The 22,206-nt window shown below is 38.8% G+C and overlaps 1 protein-coding gene across 5 annotated transcripts in view; it reads right to left on the bottom strand.

Annotated features, from left to right (window-relative positions):
* The window catches only part of SLC20A2 (solute carrier family 20 member 2), a 106,636-nt gene that overhangs the window by 77,665 nt on the left and 6,765 nt on the right, over positions 1-22,206 (bottom strand). The window lies entirely within an intron of this gene.

The following is a 22,206-nucleotide window of genomic DNA, read 5'->3' as shown; positions in this document are numbered from 1 at the left end:
CCCAGGGTTCAGATCCTGGGTGTGGACATAGCACCACTCATCAAGCCATGCTGAGGCAGCATCCCACATGGCACAACCAGAAGGACCTACAATAAGAATATACAACTATGTACTGGGAGACTTTGGGGGGGGTGGGGGGAGGGCAAGGGAGGAGGAGGAGGAAGAGGAGAAGGAGGAGAAGAAGAAAAGAAGAAGAAGAAGAAAAAAAAATGTCATATGTCAATTTAGACTTTAGGAGATTTATTCTAGTCAACTCCCAAATCCCAGGTTTGAGCTCCAGGGGTTTACTCCTTGACTCTCTATTGCAGGCAGGTATCCGGTAACCATGGATCCTTAAGATATGACCATGTCCTTAGGAAGCACTGTCCACCTGTGGCACCCACACCCAGAGTGGCAAATGGGTTGATTTTCATTGGCATGAGCTGGGAACTACCAGCACAACCCCCCTCCTGGTTGTTCACAGAAACTGCTGGTGGCTAGCTGGGATTCCACCCCCACTGCCCAACTGTGGGCAGCTGTAGCCAGCACTTGCTCCACCTCCACAAAATGGCAGCTGATGCATGCTCACCACCTCCCCAACACAGTCACTGGAGGTGGGCATCCCACTCAGAACCGAAAGGAAGAACTTACCACTTATCAAAGATAGCTGACCTCTGATTAATATAATTAATTCCTTCTGATCTGCAGCAAACTTACTCGAGAATTCTTAATGCCAAAAGAGGACAGTCTGAGGCTATATTTGACACAATTATCCTTATCCTATTATGTGATAGCTCCACAGAAGAGTTTCTAAGCCAAAACATTATTTCTTTTCTAAACCAGGAAGAAAAAGCAAATATGCCAAGTTTACTTATGCATCAGATTTCGCATCACAGAGGAACAAGATAGTGGATCCTACACCCATTATACAAAGGCAGGGGACATGGAACAGTTTTCCAGCTCCTCATATCTCAAATATGCTGAGTATGACTCCACCGTTTCTTTCAACAGCAGCCACACCTGTTCCAAAGTGTAAGAACCAAAACATTCCAAAGAAAATGGTGCATCTTCCAATTACATTAGTCATTCTGCTGCTTCCTTTTTATTAGCGAAAATAATTTAAGAGTCAACTGTACATTTGTTCAAGGCATACTTAAGATAGTAGAGAAAAATCTGTGTCCATCATTAAAAGCAAGGTAATTTCTTCCCATTTGTTCTCATGAATTTTTGGTGGTGGGGGAGCAGGGATGGGCAGCATAGTCAAGTGGAGGGTGGTGATCGAAGGGATCTTTAGTCCAATAGATCTATGACATTAAAAACAAAAAAACTACTGTTTCTACGAACTCGCATTAATGAATTAACCTGGATATCAACCCTAAAGAGCAGCTACATACATAACTTAAAATTTTCTAGGAGTCACATTAAAAAAGTAAAAACAAACAGGCAAAATTAATTTTAACAATAGATTTTATTTAACTCAGTATCTCCAAGATACTATTATTTGAACACGTAGGAATTCAAAAATTACTAATGAGATGGTGGGAGAAATGGAAAGCTGAGGAAAGCTAAGAACTGAGACAGACTGCAAGAGAAGGAAAAATGATTTAGAAAGGAGAAAGAAAGGACTAAAACAAGGCCAAACAGACCAAAAGGAAAGGAGAAGAAAAGCTCTCCCTAGCACGGAATTCAGTTATAAGATCATGGAACAAATATTGGGAAGTTCCCGTTCCGGGGCGAGGTGCTAGGGATACAGAGAGGAAAGACCAGGGTCTGTATTCAAGGGGCTCACGTTCTAGTGAGGGGCACAGACCCACCTAGGCAAATACAACACTCTGGTAAGTATGAAGGCACAGCTGTGGAAGCACACAACGGGGACACAGTTTATTTTTTAAATGAAGGTTATTTTCTAATGAAATTTTAAATATATGTTTTGGTATATCTCAGGGTTCTGAATTTTGTTTTGGAATCTTAGAAGAGGCAATGGAGAGGTCAGGGGGAGATCAATTATTCCAAAATATTTAAAAATTACATCTAAAACCAGCAGTAAAGTTTCCATTCTGAGCTATTTATCATCTTCAAATGAAACCTGGCTATTTGATCCAACTAGTGAAGGTGGTAGAGTAGGGCAAGAGTAGAAAGAGAAAAAAAATTCACGTTTCACCGTGGTTCCCAGTTCTTCAGAGGATGATATAAAACACTCAAAGGCTTTGATGCTGTAAAAAACCATTATCAACCCATTAGGGAAGAAACTCTCCTTTAGATTGTAGTGGTGGAGTCAGAAAGACCCGAGTCCAAAACGTAGTCCACCACCTACCAGCCACGTGACCTCAGGCAACTTAGCTAGCCTCTGTGAGCCGGCTCCTCGCCTGTAACACAGGGCTAGGGCCGACATCCAGGGGCAGAGTCAGAACTCCGAGAGGGTGTGCAGCATCAGCACAGAGGAGCTCTCTGCAAAGGCTGTGGCCATTATGATCACAGCCCTTCCACCATCGGTGAAGTACTTCCCGAAGATCAACTTGCGATATTTACTGACTGAGGGTTAAAGGCTCCATGCTTTTATAGCTCAAAGCTTCAAAAAATAAAAAGTTGAAGGTGGTTTCAAATGATTGTCAAGAATTTCAGGGAAACACAGGGTCTATAAACTATCTCTTTGAAAACTCTGCAGCTTTGAGAGCCTGCTCAGTTTTTCTCTATTCTATCACCTTGTGTTGCTAGCCTAAATTTGACTCAGAATTTAGGGACACTGACTAAACAGTACATACAAATTCCACATCTTGGTAGAGTGTTGGCAGGAATGACCCCCTATTTGTTCCTGCTTCCCTGTATCCATACTGTTTGGTAGCCCCTTCCCACACTGACCCTGGGTTGACCAGCAGGACAACAGCAAACCCAGACACTTGAAAAGTGCTGACCCATGGGGGCTTGCCTCTCCTTGCTGTCCTCTGGAATCCTGAGACCACCACACAAAGCGGCCCTGGCTAGCCTACTGAGGATGAGGAGACCACGCGGAGCAGAGACGTGCCGTCTGCTGCTGAGGCTCCTACACCAGCCCCATGACGATGCCTGACATGTGAGTGAGGCCATCCTTGACCATGAGGCCCAGCCAAGCTGCCCACTAACTGAAGCCAGCCAGGCTAGCTCAAACTAGAAGAACCACCTAGGTGACCTGCAGAATTGTGAGACATCATAAATGTCTCCTTTTCTAAGCCACTAGTGTTAGATGGTTTGTTACGCAGCAAAAGCTCACTAATACAGTCGCATGCCACAGAGCAAGTTTTCGGTCAACAACGGACCGCATTCACGACAGTGGTCCTGTAAGATTAGTACCATGTGGCCTAAGTGTGTAGTAGGCTACACCATCTAGGTTTGGGTAAATATACTCTGTGATATTCACACAGCAACAAAATCGCCCAGAGCACCTTTCTCAGAACATAATTTCGTCATTAAGCAATACATGACTATATCAAAAAGTCTACAATATTCCCACCCTTTATCTCCAAATGAAACCTTTTAAGATTAATCAATGTTTACCTTATTCTTAAAATTCACAATTCTGATTACTATATTTACTCTATCTGGTGTATATCAACTACTATGTTAATTAAACAAAAAGGAAACAGTGATATGGTCTGATTATAAAATTGCTAGAATGGTAAGTGCTCTATTTATTTCATCCTATAATTTGAAACAAATATATGCGGCTTTCAATGCTACAACTATATATGCTAAAGAAACGATCCCTCCATCTCAGCCTTCACAGTGATGACAGTGCACAGTTCATAGCTACTCAGTCTGTCTCAGTACTTCAGAAATGGATTGGGGGGACCAATAATGGCACATATGAGCAGAGAAATCTAACTCTAAAAAGAATAAATCATTTTTTCTTTAGTGTTCACCTTTTTGTAAGCTAAAAAAAAGACATATACATAGTAGCAAACTCTCAAAGACAGTTCTTTTTAAAACTTTGATAAATAGCTAATTCAGCATGATTTTATAACATAATTTATAGCAGGACTGTGAACGTGAAGGCAGTATTATTACTGCTGTTGTTTGAATACTTATTTTAACATAGTTGATTTTTTAAAGTATCTTAGAATAATATGGGGAAATTTTACCCTTGCCATACATTCCTAATAGTGGTCCACTTTTAAGAAACATTTATTAAACAGTTGGTTCCTGCCATTATGAAACTCCCAAGCATTTCCAAGGTATGTATGCATGGCAGGATGCCCATGACTAGAACAGAAAATAGTGTGAACGACAGTTCTGCCTTCAAGAGGTTTATAATCTGATGAGAGACATGAGAGCATATACAAACTTTCTACCACATAAGAGAGTAATCAGTAAGTATCCTGAAGGGTAAAATCTCATTCCATTAGGAATCTAAGGAAAAAAGAAGAGGCTTCCAGTTGGGTTAATCAAGAAAAGCATCTTAGAAGCGACATTTGAATTGAGCCTCTGCAGGCTGATAAGCTTTCAATAGCAAAAGGAGTGGAAAGAACATTATACAGAACCAATGACATAAGCAAAGATAAAAACAAGGAAAGCTATAATATGTGTCAGGGAACGGCTTGGATTCAGAACTCAGCTCTATCAATTAACAGCTGTTTTGGCTACTCATGAAGCTCCTTGATATCTCCAAGTCTATGCCATAAAGTATCCGATGAGAGCATAGTGTCTATAGCAAGATTGCCTGGGCTCAAATTCCAGCTCTATCATTTAGTAGTTGTTGACCCTGGGCAATTACTCTCTCTATGCCTCAGCTTCATCATCTTTAAAATGGGGATAATAAGATACATACTTCATAGGGTACTATGAAGATTAGATGAATTTATATTTACAAAGTATGTAGAACAGTGTGTGGTGCTTAAAATACAAACACATTTTGTTAAATAAACTCACATGTTTATGCATACACAGCAGGATAGACAGATAGATATGTATGAATATAGAGACAGACATAATGAATATAGCTATATCACCAAGAACAGTACTTGGTATGCAGTAGGGATAAATATATTTTTATTTTTTCCCCTTTGTCTGGAGTTCATAGAGAATTGCCCTAGAGCACAAGGATCGGACATGTTTTCATTTGCCCCAACATTAGCCTCCACTCAATTAAAAGAAGAGAGACTCTCCCTCCTCCACTTTGAAATCGGGGGTTTCCTCCGTTCTCTTGGGGCAACAGTTCTGTGTTGCTGATATAAGATGCTAAACTTGAGACTGCTAGACAGACACAGCCCAGCTGCCAGAGTCAAACAAAGGAGTACTAGCATTTATGTAATAAATACACCTCAAGTGGAAAATAAGCATAGGTTTATTAAGTACAATCTGAACCTTTATAATTTATAAGCATTCAGGCGAATCTAAAACAAGAAACCCTAAATGTACTGTAATTTGAGATTTTGTAAAAAACATATTTATTTAACGCCACAGTAATTCAAAAGGTAGGTTAATAAAATTCTACTAATTGCCGTCCAGTTTGGCTTCAGGTAGCTATATATCCACACAGAAAATGTTTTTAAATGCAGTTTTATTACTTGAATCTATTAACAAAATGTTAAACTGAGTTCTGTCTGTTTTTAAGATGGACGTACTAAAGACAGTTAACAGATAACACTAAAATATATATATACTACTAAAAGTATTTGAAAAGATTCTGCTGTTGAAATAAGTAAAAGTTTCCTGCAATCTTGTATTATTTATTTGTTTAGAAACCTTTTTCACAGATAATGCAAAGGTAAATTTTACCCATCACAAATTGAACTTGACTGCCCATGCCACGTTGGAGGGCAGAGTCTGAACTAACCCAGCGTGCTGTGCTGCCAGTCCAGATGCCTCCTTCTCAGTTCCTCCATCCACTTCTGCGGAAACCATTAGGAATCAGGCAATAAGCCACTGGCTCCCAAAATCTTTTGGTACATTAGCACCAAAGATTAACTATAGTTATGTCAAGCCACTCTGCTTCACAAGCAATCAAGTTTGCTCCCAGAGCACTTACAATCTTTTTAGGGTAAGGGCTACCCCACTTTCTAACGTGAAATGTAAGACTTTCTGAGGAAAAGAGGGCTGTAGGGGGTACGTGAATAGAGCCATACAGCTGGGGTCACTCAAGTCAAAGCTTACTAAGCTCTGCGACCACAGGCAAGTTATTTAACAGAATTCTCTCTGCCCATCTGTAAAATGAGGACGAGAATCCACCTCCTAGGATGTTGTGAAAATGAGTTAATGCACATACAGCACTCAGAACAGTACCTGGAACAGATTTTTTAAAAAATATACATTTTAGCTATATAAAATAACAGTGGGGGCCGGCCCCGTGGCCGAGCGGTTAAGTTCGCACGCTTCCGCTGCGGTGGCCCAGGGTTTCGTCAGTTCGAATCCTGGGCGCGGACATGGCACCACTCATCAAGCCACGCTGAGGTGCCGTCCCACATGCCACAACTAGAAGGACCCACAAATGAGAATATATAACTATGTACCAGGGAGCTTCGGGGAGAAAAAGGAAAAAAAAAGTTTGTATAAAATAACAATGAAGGGGAATTCCTGGTTGAACCACCTGTACGTGGTAGTGAGAGGATCTGCTTTGGGTTCTGGGTGTTTAGTTTCTCTCTCCAACTTCTGTCAGGTGGACAGAGCTTACAGGGTAAGACCGAAAGAAACCTCCTAACAGCCCAGAGACACCAGGTTTACTATTAATAATTTCAAATATGTTCTCTTGGCTCATGGTTCTCGTGGCTATTCCACTCTCAAGTCCCCAAGCATTTGTAAGATTTGTTTGAAGAGTAGATGCCCAAATGTGTGGTAGAACACAACACTTGGTACCAATTTACTCAGAAAATTTGGAAATCAAGAATTTATTCTCTAATTGTTAGTAGTTTTGCTGTAAATGGATGCTGCCTGTTCCCAACCAGATAAACTCAGAAGTGGTCACTTTTAGGGTAAGCACTTCAAAATCAGCCTCACACAGGAAGAGATGAAATACTCCTAAGAGATTCTAATTTCTCCTGGCTACAAGAATCCAGCAGGGGGCAGTTTCTTGAGGAGGGCACGGCCTAGTCTCTTGATGATGGTACATGACTGTACCTCTTAAGCACTAAGTATTTCATTTAAAAAAGTGCTCCAGTAAGTGCTTATTTTTCAAAACAGCAGCGATAAACAAAAAATCAGAAGGATTAACAACTCAGCTCTAAGAACTATAATTGCCCAGTAATTATAATAATCCAAGAGGCCATTCTCAGAAACACCAGAGACCAGTTCCTTACATAGGTCCTGGTTCACAACAAGAAGAGCAGACAAACAGTACTGGGGTAGCTGTGGTTGATCGTAGACCGTGACATAATAGACAACTATCCATTTTAGACCTTAACATTTTCATTCTAACAGCCGGTTTCTTCTTTTTCTTAACATCATATTCCTGTCTCCTCACTAGCCAGGAGAGGGTTCATATCCCAGTTCTTTGACTCTGATCTGTTTTTAAAAGTGCTCTTAGAAAACAACTAAAAATTATTCTTTTTAGTTTTACACAGTGAGATCCTTCCACATAAACCACATTTTAAAGGAGGAGCTCTTGCTAGATCCAGATTTGTTTAAGGCTTTTTAAAAAACTTTTAAAATAAGATGATGGAAGCATAAAAGTGTAGCATATTAATAAATCCAACTAACATTTTGATTTTGAATAAGAAAAATCTTGTCCTTATTATTCAAGCTTATAAGATATAAGACTAGAAAATAATAGGCAGCCAGTTAGACAAAGGGTATTTGAGTTGTTCATACCCAGTAGAACAGAACGACGTATACCCAAATCACACCATCGGACTCGCACTCACTGGTTTCTGTGTAAGTGTTAAATAAGTCATCTCTTCTCCTGAAAGTGTAGTGGTGGGTCAGCGTTCAGGAAAAAGGGCAAATAAGCAACCCAAAACATCCCCAGAACAATATCCAAAAGAATCTCTCTGAGATAATTTACTGAAGAAGTCTCTTTCAAAATCACCATTAACTTAAATTAATCCTGGGCACTGAAGAAATGGGAAGAATAAATCGCACTTAAGTTACGAGTCTTTAGAACATACTGGGCAATTCTGAGATATATCGAGAAAAAAAATACTAAAAATAGCCAAGAAAAGGAATAGGCAGCAGCTAAAACACAAAGGCCAGGGGTGAGATCAAAATTAGAAATATATATTCTGGAGAACTGTCCATATAAGGCTATCTTTAACTCACTTACTAAGTTAGGAATAATCCACTGGGTAAAATAAACAGCTGCCTTCATCATATTGGCTGATTCTCCATCCCTCATTCAGAAATCTCTGGAGAGTCCCAGGAGACAAGCATGACACAGACTTTATGCTATTGTGTTCAATAACACTCAACAACGTCGACAGGTATTTTCAAAGCTGGTCTCCACTTTCCTAGCCCGAGATGAGAAACTTCATTTACTTTGATCTTTCATCTTCATAAAAGTATGAAAAAGCAGTAGTAGAGGATAAAACTTCTGCTGAGCCTTCTTGCCCACATCTAGTACACCGTATTTACTCACTTTCGCCAACCCACGGACTTCCTGATTCCCCAGACCGGGCTGCTCTTTGTTCCTTCTCATTTACTTATTCATCAGATTCTCAGGAAGCTTCTTAACCTGGTGCCAGACACTAGAGAAATGAAATAAATAAGGATCCTACCTTCTAGGAGTTCAGTGTAGTGAGGAAGACAGATACACAAGTAATTATAACATAGCGTAGGGCCTATAATAGAAGTTTGTAAAAGTAAGGGTTGCGATCCTCTCTGAGGCTTGGAGGAAGGTTTTGCGATGGAAATGACCAGCAGAAAAATAGTGAAGGGCGTTTGAGGCAGAGCGAAGAGTACAGGCAAAAGCTCAGAGGCAGGAAACAACAGAGCATGTTCTGGGAATAGCAGAAAGTATGTGTGCAGAGTGCGAGAGCCGGGCTACTCTGCGAGAGGAGATGAGGTGAGCGCTGGGTCACTGAGGTCCTTAGGTGCCACACTAACAATTAGTCCATTACCCTTTAGGCCTGAGGCGCTCAACTCTGGCTACATATTAAAATCTCCTGGGAAGCTTTAAAACAAAATACTGATGTCTGGTATTTGTCAGTATCAATTAATTGGTCTAGGACGGGGACCGGGCATCACTATTTTTAAAAAAGCTTCCCATGTGATTCTCGTATGTGGTCATGGGTGAGGACCACTGCTGCAGGCAACAGGAGTCCACACAACTGTACAAATAGTACGGCAATGTAAAAATATTTTTTTAAAAAAAGCTAAGTGAGTAACAGTGTGACGAGTAGATGAGAGGCACAGAGACTGGGGCAAGAATGCCAGTTTACAGGCTACAGAATACAGGCAAGGGATGAGTCTAAGCCAATAGTTGTTTACCTTTTATGGGTCACTGACCTGTGTGAGAGGCAACAATAAAGCCTAAAAACCTTTCCTTAGGAAGAATGCACATCTTGTCAAAAAACGTACATATATGAACCTCTTTGAGAAATGGATTCAGTTAAGAACCCGTGAACCAGATGAGAAAGGAGAGACTTCTGAGGTAGCAGCAACAGCACTGATGACTTCCAGGGGAGGGGAAAGAAGGGGCATTAAGGATGACACTACCATTTCTAGCTTGAGAGTTCTAACACCGTGACCAGAACTTGCGGTGTTCATTTCTTCCCATACTACCTCTGGTGACCGATATCCATTTATTAAAAAGAGGAGACAGGAGGATAGAGCAAGAGTAGGTTTCGGATGGGGGGGGGCGGGTAGGGATATAAAAAAATTAGTTTTCAACATGCCATCTTCAACATAGTGCACGACATATAAATGACAGTATCTGCTAAATCAGAAAAAAATAGAAAGGAGCTCAAGAGGGCGAGCAGAAGATACAGTTCTAGAATGTTCATCGAGTCTTCTCCATGTGCCCGCCCCAGGCTGAGGGCTCTCTCACTGAGCCTAAGCGCTGTCAGCTTGCCTTCCCCAAGCCAGGCAGCAGACATGGGGGATGCAGCTCTCGCCGCCAGCCAGTGGTGGCCCATCTTCCTAAGCCTAAGCGAGGCCTCTCCAGCATGTTAGGAGTGGAAACCATGGAGGCGTAAGCGGCAGCAGCCCCACACCTGTTCTAAGACTGTTAGTGTAAGAGACAAAGAGTTTTTTTTAAAGATTTATATAGAAATATTTTGACAGTATTTATCCATTTCCATAACCTAAAAGATTTTTACATTGTTTCAAATATTTGAAGGGTAATAAGGGATATGTTGTTTCAACCAACTTAAAAATATTAGAGAGAACTTTTCACAGGTCAGTATGCAAACTTGGGTGCAATCCTCTGTAAATCAGAAAGAATGACACTAATTCCATACTGTGTTGTTATTATCTGAGGCAGGATTCAGAACAGGTAGTCTAATGGAGGCAGTGTGCCTGTTTCCTGAGTCCACAAAGAGGCCAAGAAGTGGTGAAATTTCCTTTTTTACTCTCGTTTTCTAGTTTGAAAAGAATGCAGTCTTTCTCCTCTCTGAAGTAACGAAAATAAAATCTTCAGTCACACTCCACAAGTCTAGGCTAGTTACTGCAGAGTTAACAGCAGAATATTTTATGCACCGCGGTTTCAGATAAAAACCTGTTATATTTTAATGTTTCAGCACCTTTGAAATAATGACAATCATGTAGCTTTGAGTCAAAAGCCTTCCTTCTACAAAAATACTCGTAAAGTTTTAAAGAGCCTACAATATTATCCTAGAGTTTTCTCCTGTTTTAGAATTAAAGTACCTCAAAGGAGAAATATAAAGTTCCAATTAAACGAGTTTTGAAGTCCTGCTGTACAACCTTTCACTTAGAGCAGGAACTCCTTCTACAGACTTATCTCAGGTACCCATCGTCATGCTTGAAGGGCTCTGTCGACAGGAAGTCATTACTGGAGAAATCTCACCAGAGTTTAGATCAAGTCAAAATCTTTTGGCTGTAATTTTCACTCATTCATTCTTTCAAACACTTACTGAGCACCTGTGTGTCCGTCCGACAACGTACAAGTTCTCCACAGCCCTCCTAGTCTCCCTGTCCCCTCGTCACCAGACCTGCTACCACCGTTCTCCATACCCCTCCTGAGATCAACAAACTCCTTTAGTGGTTCCTCACGTGACGTCACTTCTCAACCCAACACTATCTTCGTCTCCCTCCTTTGCTAATGTCTCCCCTAAAGGGTTCACGGACATAAACACAATTCATCAGATGTGGTCTAAAACTAGCTCCTATTTTTAGCAGCCACATCACAGAGATGGCTCATATAAGCTTGTGGTCAAATAAACGCCTGGCTCTTTTCATCTCAGGTGCATCTGAGCCTGTCCTCCACCCCAAGCTTCCTCAACCCCTGCAGATGGTTTATCCTTAGTGTATTTCATCTTGCTCATTTTAGAATATTATTACAACCTACTCAGATTATTCAGAATCTAGAGTTTGCTATCTAGACTATGGTATTAGTCATCTCTCCTAGGCTTACGTCATCTGGAAATGAAATTTATTTCAATCCAGACCTTTACAGAAAGAGGACACTATGATTAAACATGCGCTACCAATGGGAACTCAAAGTACTTTCCAAGTTCTGCAGATAAATACTACTCTCTGATACATGTGTTATCAGCTTTTAACCTTTTTGGGGGGGCAACAGCCCCTTTGAAAATCGGATGAAAGCCATTCAAGGGACAGTTGTACGCAATTTTGTAATCAACATTAGACGGTTCCTGGACCCCCAAGAAGCCCATCCGTTGGCCTTCTGTAAGGCACTCTTTTCTTCAGGGATTCTAGGACCTATGAAAGGCAGTCCTGGTCACTAGGATTTATTAATATCTATTTCTACAATCACTGATTCTATCTAATGCCCAACTTAATACCCAGAAGGAGCCGATTAACTGGAATCAACTAACATTAACTAATTCTCACTATCAGACAAGGTATCCTGAAACTAGGAAATCTGACCAAAACCAAACCATGGATTATAAGAATACTTTAGAAACAAAAGCACAAGGACCTAAGGTTATATAAACAAAGACATACGTTGCAACATTGTTTGTGGCCAAAAGAAAAATTAATAAATAAATCTTGAATTTCCATTCACAGGGAAATGGTTGAATAAATTATGGTATTTGAAACTTTTATTCACTTTTTGAAAACAAGAGTTAGATCTATATCTATTGACCTGGAGAAATATCCAGGATATATTATCAAGGATGAAAAGCAAGCTTCAGAATAATGTATAGGGTATGATCTTATTTAAAAAACAAAAAACACTGACAAACGTTTTGTCATTAAACATACTTTTATGAACACGGAAAAAGGTGTGGAAGAATTCACATCAGGCTGTGAATGTGCGTGACGGATTCTTTTCTGTATTCATCCTTGCATACTTTCACTTGTTACAAATAAACATTGCTTTTGCAAAGTAAAAATTTAAATTAAAAAAGGAAAGAAAAACTAAATAAGGCTGACAATAGGATTTATCAGTAAGGACTCAGCTCTCTCACCCCTACGCTCCATGCAGGTAAATGCCTCATTTCTCAAAAAGTGTCCCACCCATAGTATGTCCTGGATGAAACCTAATTGCTTTTTTGACTTTTCAATGATTCTGAGTTTCTCAGTTTTGGGTAAATGATTCCACTTCATAGGCACTCTCCTGTTATACATATTACAGCTGTTTTATACTTTAAATGTGTCCACAATTCACAAGTGTGACTTTTCCCCCTTCAGGAAAATACACATCTCAACAGAGCCATAAATAAAAAGGATGTGGAACACACATTAGTCCAATACCTAGGAGAGGGAAGCATGGAGCACAAATACTACCAAATTCTACAGGGAAGAAATAGGAGCGCAGAGGCCGTTCCTTGTTGGTTCAGCGGTTCCCAACCTTAGCTGATCATTAGAATTACATGGAAGCATTTCAAAACACCAATGCCTGGGTGCCACTCCCAGAGATTCTAACGTAACTGGCCTGGGCATGGGTGCTTGTTTCATTTTAAAAGCTGTCTAGAGGGGCACCGGCCCTGTGGCCGAGTGGTTAAGTTCGCGTGCTCTGCTTCAGCAGCCCGGGGTTCGGATCCTGGGTGCGGACATGGCACCGCTCGTTAGGCCATGTTGAGGCGGCATCCCACATGCCACAACTAGAAGGACCCACAACTAAAATATACAACTACGTGCTGGGGGGATTTGGAGAAAAATAAGCAGGAAAAAAAACTTGGCAACAGTTGTCAGCTCAGGTGCCAATCTTTAAAAAAATAAATAAATAAAAGCTATCTAGATTATTCGAATGGGCAGTCAGAGTTAAGGATCACTGTTTTCTACATTCTATCCTTTTCCTTCCTTTCTTCCAATTTTTTACAGAGCTTTTCCTTTATCAGTTATTTTAAGGCTAGTAGATATATTTGAGAAAGCCAAAACTAATCTGCCATCCACAATTTATACTGTCCTGATGTTGACTTTTGATGCCAGACTAAGTTACTTAAATTTAAGGCTGTCATAAGTAAGAGCCCTTCGCATATCAAGTCTTTGTAGTTTCACCTTAATGATTTATCATTTCTTATTAAACTTGGAGACAATGATTTTATAAAATATCTTAGGACCCCAAACATTATGTTGGAAAACAAAATCAACACCGCTCTACCAATTATTTGAAACACTCCTGGACATTAGTCAATTAATGGATTTCTGATTTTTTGTGCTAATCTTTATAAATATTTAAAAAATTCATCTACTACATTGCAAAGAATGACAAAAAGAAAACCATTACTTGAAATATCACCCCCATTTAAATTCACTATTTGAGAACAGTAACACACCCCACAAAAAAAAGTCAATAAACTATGAAAGGAGATTCATTAACAAAATAAAATATTTATTTAGTACATATTATATTACAGTACAAAAAAGAAAACAGGATTCTATACTTGGACTCATTCTGCATATGATACAGAAAGATATTTTAAAACAAAGGACATATATATTATTTATAATGGCTGGCATTAAGAAATAGTTGCCTTTATATATTTACAAGCGTGGTTGGTATTGGCATGTAGTTTCAAACAAGCTTACAACAATCCTTAAAAAGTTTTGATCTAGGAATTGTACTCCAATTTGTTAAATCTCGTGTTAAAAGTAATCAGTACTTAGTGGAAACACAAAACCAGGTAACATACAGAAAAGTATAAAGAGGACTGTGAAAATCACTAGTAATTCTACCTTCCAGAGGTTAACATTTTGATTTATAATCTCCCAGACTTTGGTGTATTAATACGTAAGTCTATTTTTAAAACAAAAATAGGTTTAGAGATTTAGATAAAAGCCATAACCTAGGCCATTTTGTATGGTGGACAGATAGACACTAGAATCTCTCTATAACCTCTGGGCGATTACACCAAGGATTTTGGTACCACCGGGGGAATTGTACCAACTGTATTTTCAGTAATGCCAGATTCTAATCCACGGTGAATACCAACTTTGGAAGTTTTTATAACTAGATTTCCTTGCATAGAAATGTCTTTAAGGTATAATGGTATTGTGGTTGTGTTTTGAAAAAAAGTTTTTCTTTTTGAACATACTGAAATATTTACAGATTAAATGAGTTAGCATCAGGGATATACTTAGAAATAATAAGGTGGGGGGGAGTTTTAAACAGGATTGGGCACAAATTAATAGATAAAGCTAGAGTGACAGGGACATGGAGATTAATTATACTACTTTGTTTTCTTTGGTACAAGTTTGAAATTTTCCAACATAAGAAGTTTTGTATATCTTTGTATGGGATATAAAATATACCCACGTAACAAGGAACTCTAAGACTTATGCAGAAATCCAGGTTCTTGAATGCTTCTGCTGCTCGCTGCACAATCCCAGGCCAATCATCTCCCCCAACAGCACACAGTTTCCTATTTCTAAAACGCACGGATGGAAGACGATTTCTAAGGTCTCTTCCAATTCTAAAGTTTTTGCTTTTTGAGAATGCTGTTTTGTTGTTCTGAATTGAGTTTAAATTCATCTTGTTGTCTACAGGAACTGATTCCACACTGAGAAGGCACAGATGTCTCAAGACAAGGGGTAATCTCCAATCTTCAGGACCACGGGTGCTACCCCGCCACCAGCTCTGATCACATGGGAAAAAAAAAGAACAGGCAACTCCAGGGATAAACACACCACTGTTTTCCCTAGGTAATGTGAAAATCCTCACTCAGAAACCTGCTGAGGATATCTTTAAGAAAGACTCACATATCACATAAAATATGGAAAGATGGGCAGTCCTTTTAATATAGCAATTTTTCCTGAACTATCAAACAATATTTTCATAAACATATTTTTTGAAGACTGCTCATCACAGTATTGTTTATAACAGTGAGAAATCTGATACCTAAATTGCCATCAACAAGGGATTAAATATATTACAGTATATTCTTACAACGGACCACCATGCAGCTATGTAAAAAATGAAGATATTAACCCACAATGATAGGGTATAGCAAAGGGACACAGGAACCAACTGAAAGAGCACCCAGTGGCTAAAGATGAAACAATTAGAGCGATAAAGTTGTACTGGATTCTAACTCAAAGTATAAATAGCCATTAGTCTACACTCATATAAATAAAGGACTGAATAAATAAATACACGAGGACAGATAAATCTCCCATGCAGAAGAATCCCAAATAATCTCAGTAGATCCTCTGCCTCTGCCCTCAAGGAGGTGGAGCGCAACTCTATCAAGTGTAAACTGCCCTCGGTCCCAAGAGCCCCAGATGGAAGGGGAGAGAACAGAGCAAGCCTGCAGTAGAGACGCCTGACCATCTCTACCTCAGGCAGGATGTCAAGGTCACCGTCAGACTGACAGGTCATGCAGATAGTACGCATCCTTGCAACGATGTGATGCAGATGGCATTTTGCTTCCGTGGGCTCCCTCCCCAGAACACAGAACCCCAGTTCAACGATGAGAAAACATCACACAAATCCCATTGGAGGGGCATTCTACAATATCTGACCAGTACTCCTCAAAATTGTCAGGTAATAAAAAATGGGAAAGTCTGAGAAACTGTCTGTCACAGCCAAGAAGAGCCTACGGAGACATAAGGACTAAATGTCGTTGGAATCCTGGACAGAGTCCTGAAACAGAAAAAGACACACAGTGAAAGCTAAGGAAACCTGAATAAGGATTGACTTTAGTTAATAATAACGTATCCACATTGGTTCATCACTTGTGACAAACAGCCTTAACTAATGTAATGTGTGAACGCTAGGGGAAACTGGGAATTCTCTGTACCATCTTTGCAATTTTTCTATAAATCCAAAACTTCTCTAAAATGAAAATGTTATTTCTAAATAATGAAAAAGAAAATCTAAAATGAAGATAGAAAGTTATAATGATGTGGAATGATGGTCAATATACAACAAATGAAAGGACTTATTAAACAACATGCATGTTATAAACCTATTTTTGTTTTAAAAATACACTTACGTATTAATACACCAAAGTCTGGGAGATTATAATCAAAATGTTAACCTCTGGGAGGTAGAATTACTAGTGATTTTCACAATCCTCTTTATACTTTTCTGTATGTTACCTGGTTTTGTGTTTCCACTAAGTACTGATTACTTTTAACACTGAGCCCCATTACTTCCAGAATCAGGAAGAAAGTTATTTTATTTTAGAAAAAAATAGGTGTACAGGGTAGAAGAGAATACTCCTTAACTCAAAATAATAGGCATTTATAAAACAGCTAATTTTACTTTTTCAAGGGGAAGTATTTTAAAAGGTAGTATAGAAAACTGATCAAAAACATGCGATTTAATCAGACCCAGAGTAAAATCCTGGTCTCACTACCTTTGTGACCTTGCACAGTTCAATAACCTCCCTCAATTTTCGTATTTTTATAGTGATACTCCTAACACCCTCTTGATCAGCAGAACTGCCTAACAGTTATTTACTTACTTATTTATCAACATAAACGCATACTGTAGACTATATACGAATATATATTATATAAAATACATTGTATAATATCAAATTTTATTAGAAAATTACACAAGTAGTAGCAAATGCATGTATGTCAAGAGCCTGGCCCTACTGAGACCCCATCACAGTGTTACTGTTATCAATAATAAAAAATAAAAATCCAAGAAAAAAATAAAACATTACCAGAAAAAAATTTAGTTTCTCAAAGAATCTACCAGGGAGCAGTGAAAGACAAAACCAGTACGTTCAGCTCATTCTACACCATCTGCCACCATTTCCCAAACATCTCTCTCTCTGCTAACTAGATATTCATTACGGCAATTAAACATGCTGTTGTTAACATGCTCACAGGACTACCGAGAACCTTCCAGAGAACACAAGTAAAAGCCACTTTTCTAATCATAACCAGCTTAAATTAAGCTTTGGAATATTAATACACCAAATCTCCCTTTCCATGGAAATACAGTTTCCCTACACACGAATATAATGTCAATACAAATTAACACCAGCCATTAAATACAAAGTAAACTTATTTAAATCTCCTGATTGTAAATAATGAACTTTAGCAAAGAGGTTTTAGACAAGGCATTTATTTTGATCATTATCAAAATTCTGGGCTGACAGTTCTGTGTCAATATTGATATTTTTAAATTGCCCCAAATACAACCCTTGTAATACACAAAATCATGATATAATAGACAAGTCTAATCACGCTGTGAATTAGTGGACTTTTATAACAAGGCCAAACAACGCAGCGAAAAGTTTATTTCAAGTGAAAAGTTTACCCGCCCTAATTTATCATATGGTCTAGGACATAGACCCATGTTTTAAAGACTGCTAATCTAGGAAGAAATTAACCGTAAACAAAATAATGTTAAATCATTGTGCCATTTTTTTCTACTACATTATTAGAAAATGCAGACCGTTCAGTTTGGTTCTGTTAAAGGAAGTTAATTTAAACAACTTTTAAAATAACAAAAACATAGATATAATCCAGGAACTATATTCAGGTTAGTATATACAACCGAGCATTGGGATTACAAGTACACAACAACTGATTGCATAACACACTCCAAAGATTTGTATCCCATTAGTCTTACTCCAACCCTCCTGAACGCAGTCATTACGGAGGCCTACTCCAATGATGTAGTCATTCTGGCTGAACACTCCAGAAGACTGTGGCATATTTTTGTAAAATATGCTTAATTGTAGCAAATTTTGGATGCTCTGAGAATGGATTTGATTTATGGGAAGAGACAAGTGTCACTGAGAACTACATCTGGCAAACAGATCAAGCTAAAGTTCTTCTGGTTAAAAGAAAGAAGGGATTGACTATAAGGTTTTTAATAAGGTTAGTTTTCTTAAAAATTATAAAAGCAAATTTAAAACGGAAATTCCAAGCATTTTGAGTAGCAATATTATCTAAAATAAGAGTATATTCCTATACTATGTTCTCTAATGGTTGTTTAGTTCTCCAAATTCTAAACAATAATTGAATAAGGGGCCATACTGGCACCTCATATAGACTATCTTATTTGATCCATATAACATTACTAGATATTATCACCATTTCAAGGTGAAGATACCGAATCTGAAAGCTTTAAGTAACTTGCCCAATTCACAAAAGTAATAAGAGATAGACCAGCAAGTTCTTCAGTCAGAATTTATATACACACATACATACACACGTTATATACATATTATATATGACATTTTTAGGTTTTTAACCTATAATTTCTTTCTTTTTTTTTTTTTTTTTGAGGAAGATTAGCCCTTAGCTAACTACTGCCAATCCTCCTCTTTTTGCTGGGGAAGACTGGGGAAGACATCCGTGCCCATCTTCCTCTACTTTAACCTATAATTTCTGACTCTCTCAATTAGTCTGTTCCTATAACAGCTCCTACCTATGTATATTTTATCATGTGCCGTGTTGTATTGCAATTATTTGCTTATCAATATTCTCTACTCAATTATTAGCTTCCAGAGAGAATGGACCAGACCTTGTTCATCTCTGTAATCCCGGAACAGTCTTGTCCTTAGCACATCTGCATAAATGTCTGGTTAGTAAGCTTACCTGTGATTCTGATGTTGTTTGTACTAGCTGTTCACAGGTGGCGAACCTTACAGTACCACCATCAGACCATTAGCCATTCCTTTAGCTTCAAGATACCCAACCACCACCATCACAACGAGGGAAAGCTCAGGCAGAAAGAATATTTAATATGATCAACCTCAATGTGTAGGATTGTTCTTAAAATCTTATTTAAACACTACGTTATGTGATGTATAAGGTTTTTCTTTTTTAAGTGTGATAAAGCTACATCTGCACTCACATTAGTCTACCTCCAGTAGTTCATACACATTATGGAAAACTACAGGCTAGCACCACATTCATAGTATACACAAGAATAAAAGAACAACATTAGACAATGTTAGACATCAACAGTATAGAATAAAATTTTGCCAAAAAGCTACCTTTATAGAATCCAGAGGGGCAAGACAATACAATTTACAGTCACGCGCCTTATGATGACATTTCAGTCAACGACGGATGCAATATACGACAGCGGTCCCATAATATTAGTACCACATAGCCTAGGTGTGCAGTAGGCTATCAGATATGTGTAAGTGCACTCTATGATGTTCACACAACGACGAAATCGCCCAACGATGCATTTCTCAGAATGTGTCCCCGTCGTTCAACGACACAACTGCACATGCTTTCCCACAAAAGGAACTAACAGGGTTGGTTGTAAATGGCATTTTGAGAATGCTGCAGTGTGATTACAAAACGACACAGATTAATATTTAAGGAGACATCAAGTCTCTCAAAATAAAATGAATATTTACAAGATTAAGTTTCTGTTTTGTTAAACATTAAATAAAGGCCTTGGAATTTAAAGGGAAATGTGAAAATACTGATGACCTAGTACTAAAACTGGTTAACAGAATTACTGATACTTTCATCCTTTTAGGGGAGCTTTTATCTAATAAATATTAAAGCATGTGGTTTGTGGCTTCAGTTTTCTTTCTAATTCTAGAAATTCACTATGAGTCCTTTTCTAGAATTTACCTTTCCCTTCCCACCCTCCAGCCACCTCCATCCCCAAACCTGCTTCAGATGTCTTCTTTAATCTTTCAAGACAAGGGAGTGGATTCAAATGTCATGAACTCTTGAATAAAGAGTTAAAACGACAACATCATATGACTACTCTCTCTTTAAAGTAATATTAGTCTTCTAGAATACCAATCTAATTCTTAGAAGCAAAAACACAGGAAGCTCAATGTTCTAAGAAAAGTTAGTAATAATTGATTCATCCTGGCTACCCAGGAAATACACAGCAAGGATCTGTGTTCTACGCAAACACTGACAACAAATTCATCTAGTAATACCTACCACTCAGGGACAAGGAAAATCAAAACAGAGCCCAGGGAGCAAATGCACAAGGACTAAAAAGTACAGGAAGAAAACAACCCAAATTTAGAGAAGAGAAGGGATCAGAGCTAGCGGAAACACGAGGGATCCGTGAGCGATACAGACCGATATAGACTGAAGCAGAGGTGGAAGAGAAGAGATCACCACTGACGGGAGCCAAGAGTGGAATGCAAGCGGACAAGTGAGCGGTCAGAGGGGAGGGCCGAGACAGGCAGGAGCTGCGACCGGAGCTGAAGTCCAAGAGATAACAACTAGAGATGAGGTGGCAGATGAGGAAGGAGGCATGCCTCAGGAAACAGAGGGCAGAGAGAGCAAAAGCATTTTCAGTGGGAGGCTGAATCAGGCAAAAGGCAGGAAGTAGGCAAAACACAGACACCAAACGAGAAATTCTGGACAGATGAGGAAAAATGTAAAAGTGAGACCAGGTGACAAGGAGACAGGGGAGAGAGAGGAAAAAAGATGAAGTGAAACATGCCTACCAGAGAAGAAATAATTTAAAAAAAAAAATGGTTTCTGGAATTTCACTTTATTAAATTAAAATTTTAAATCTGTTCTTTTGCTTACGTTTCTCTCTGTTGGGTAAAACTCAATTCATAAGAACAAAGCTTTCCTCAATTTACAGAGGAAAAATTTATGAGGTCAACTTAGTTGCAAAAAAGAGCTGAAACACCAAAATTTACTTATGTCAGTTAACTATCTTAGCTCTAATCCACAAACTAATTTTCATACTGACAATGTGTGCATACACATTAATGACCTTAACGACCAATTGCTTCATTTGTTAATTACAAAAGCTTTCTCTCTCTGTCACTCCTTCTCTCTCCATGCTTATCAGCGTTTGGAGAAAACCCTGCTTCTTACTACCTGCCCCAAAAAGGAAAGGGCAGAGTGAGAAGGTAACGTTGACATCAATATTGAGAAAAAGAAGTCTGACGGAGGGTTAAAACAATAATGGTAAAAAGGTGGTTTAAATGTTCTATAAATTTCTGACTCATGTTATTCTGGTCTCCTAGACAAGCGAAAAAAGAACATAGAGATCATCCTTCATTTTCATCTAGAACCAGTAAAGGAAAACAAAACACTGAACGAGAACATAAAAATAGTAAAGAGCAACTCTGGAAAAGAATAGAAATGATCCTATTCTTGATCAAGGGTAGAAGAGTAGCCATACAAAAGGTCTATTTATGAAGATAGAATTTTATCTCTAAACTGAAAAAGTACGGTCATCAGATCTTCAGTCCAAAAAACTGTGCAAGCAAAAGGTAGGCACTTCCAGAGGCTGAGAGCAGATAAAGGAAGAAGGGTCTAAAGTCGAGACGGTGAGCAAGCAGCAGCACACCGCGACGCAGTGCTGAGCAATTCCGCACCAGCCCAGCCCGGCAGCAGCTGTTCAGTCAGTTTCGGGGGCCAACCTTCCTCTCTCTCCTACTATATCTACTGTTTCCCTATCCACACAGAATAAAACTCTGACCATAAGCAGATTACCAGCTACTGCAGCAGAGGAAAATAACTCCAAAATTAGACACAAAAGCAGATGGGTTAACAAAGATAATGTAAGAAACATGTAAAGAAATATGCTCGAGTCTTGTCACTCATATTTTCAGAACTATCTTCTTTCAGCTGCTCAAAAATCCTAAATGGCATTGGGGTCGCTTCTTGAAATGTGTCTTTTCTTCGGTTTTTTATCATTCTTCCATGAATATCTTAAGCAGTGCCTTTGCCATACAGTCCATTGACAGGAATCTGACACATTATTATTTACTCCTGGAAATGGTGCCGCTCCACAGGCTTTAGGAGACTTCTTGAAGG

This window comes from Equus quagga, chromosome 22, assembly GCF_021613505.1.
Source record: "Equus quagga isolate Etosha38 chromosome 22, UCLA_HA_Equagga_1.0, whole genome shotgun sequence".
Classification (NCBI taxonomy): Eukaryota; Metazoa; Chordata; class Mammalia; order Perissodactyla; family Equidae; genus Equus; species Equus quagga.
This window is presented reverse-complemented; position numbering and strand designations above follow the sequence as displayed.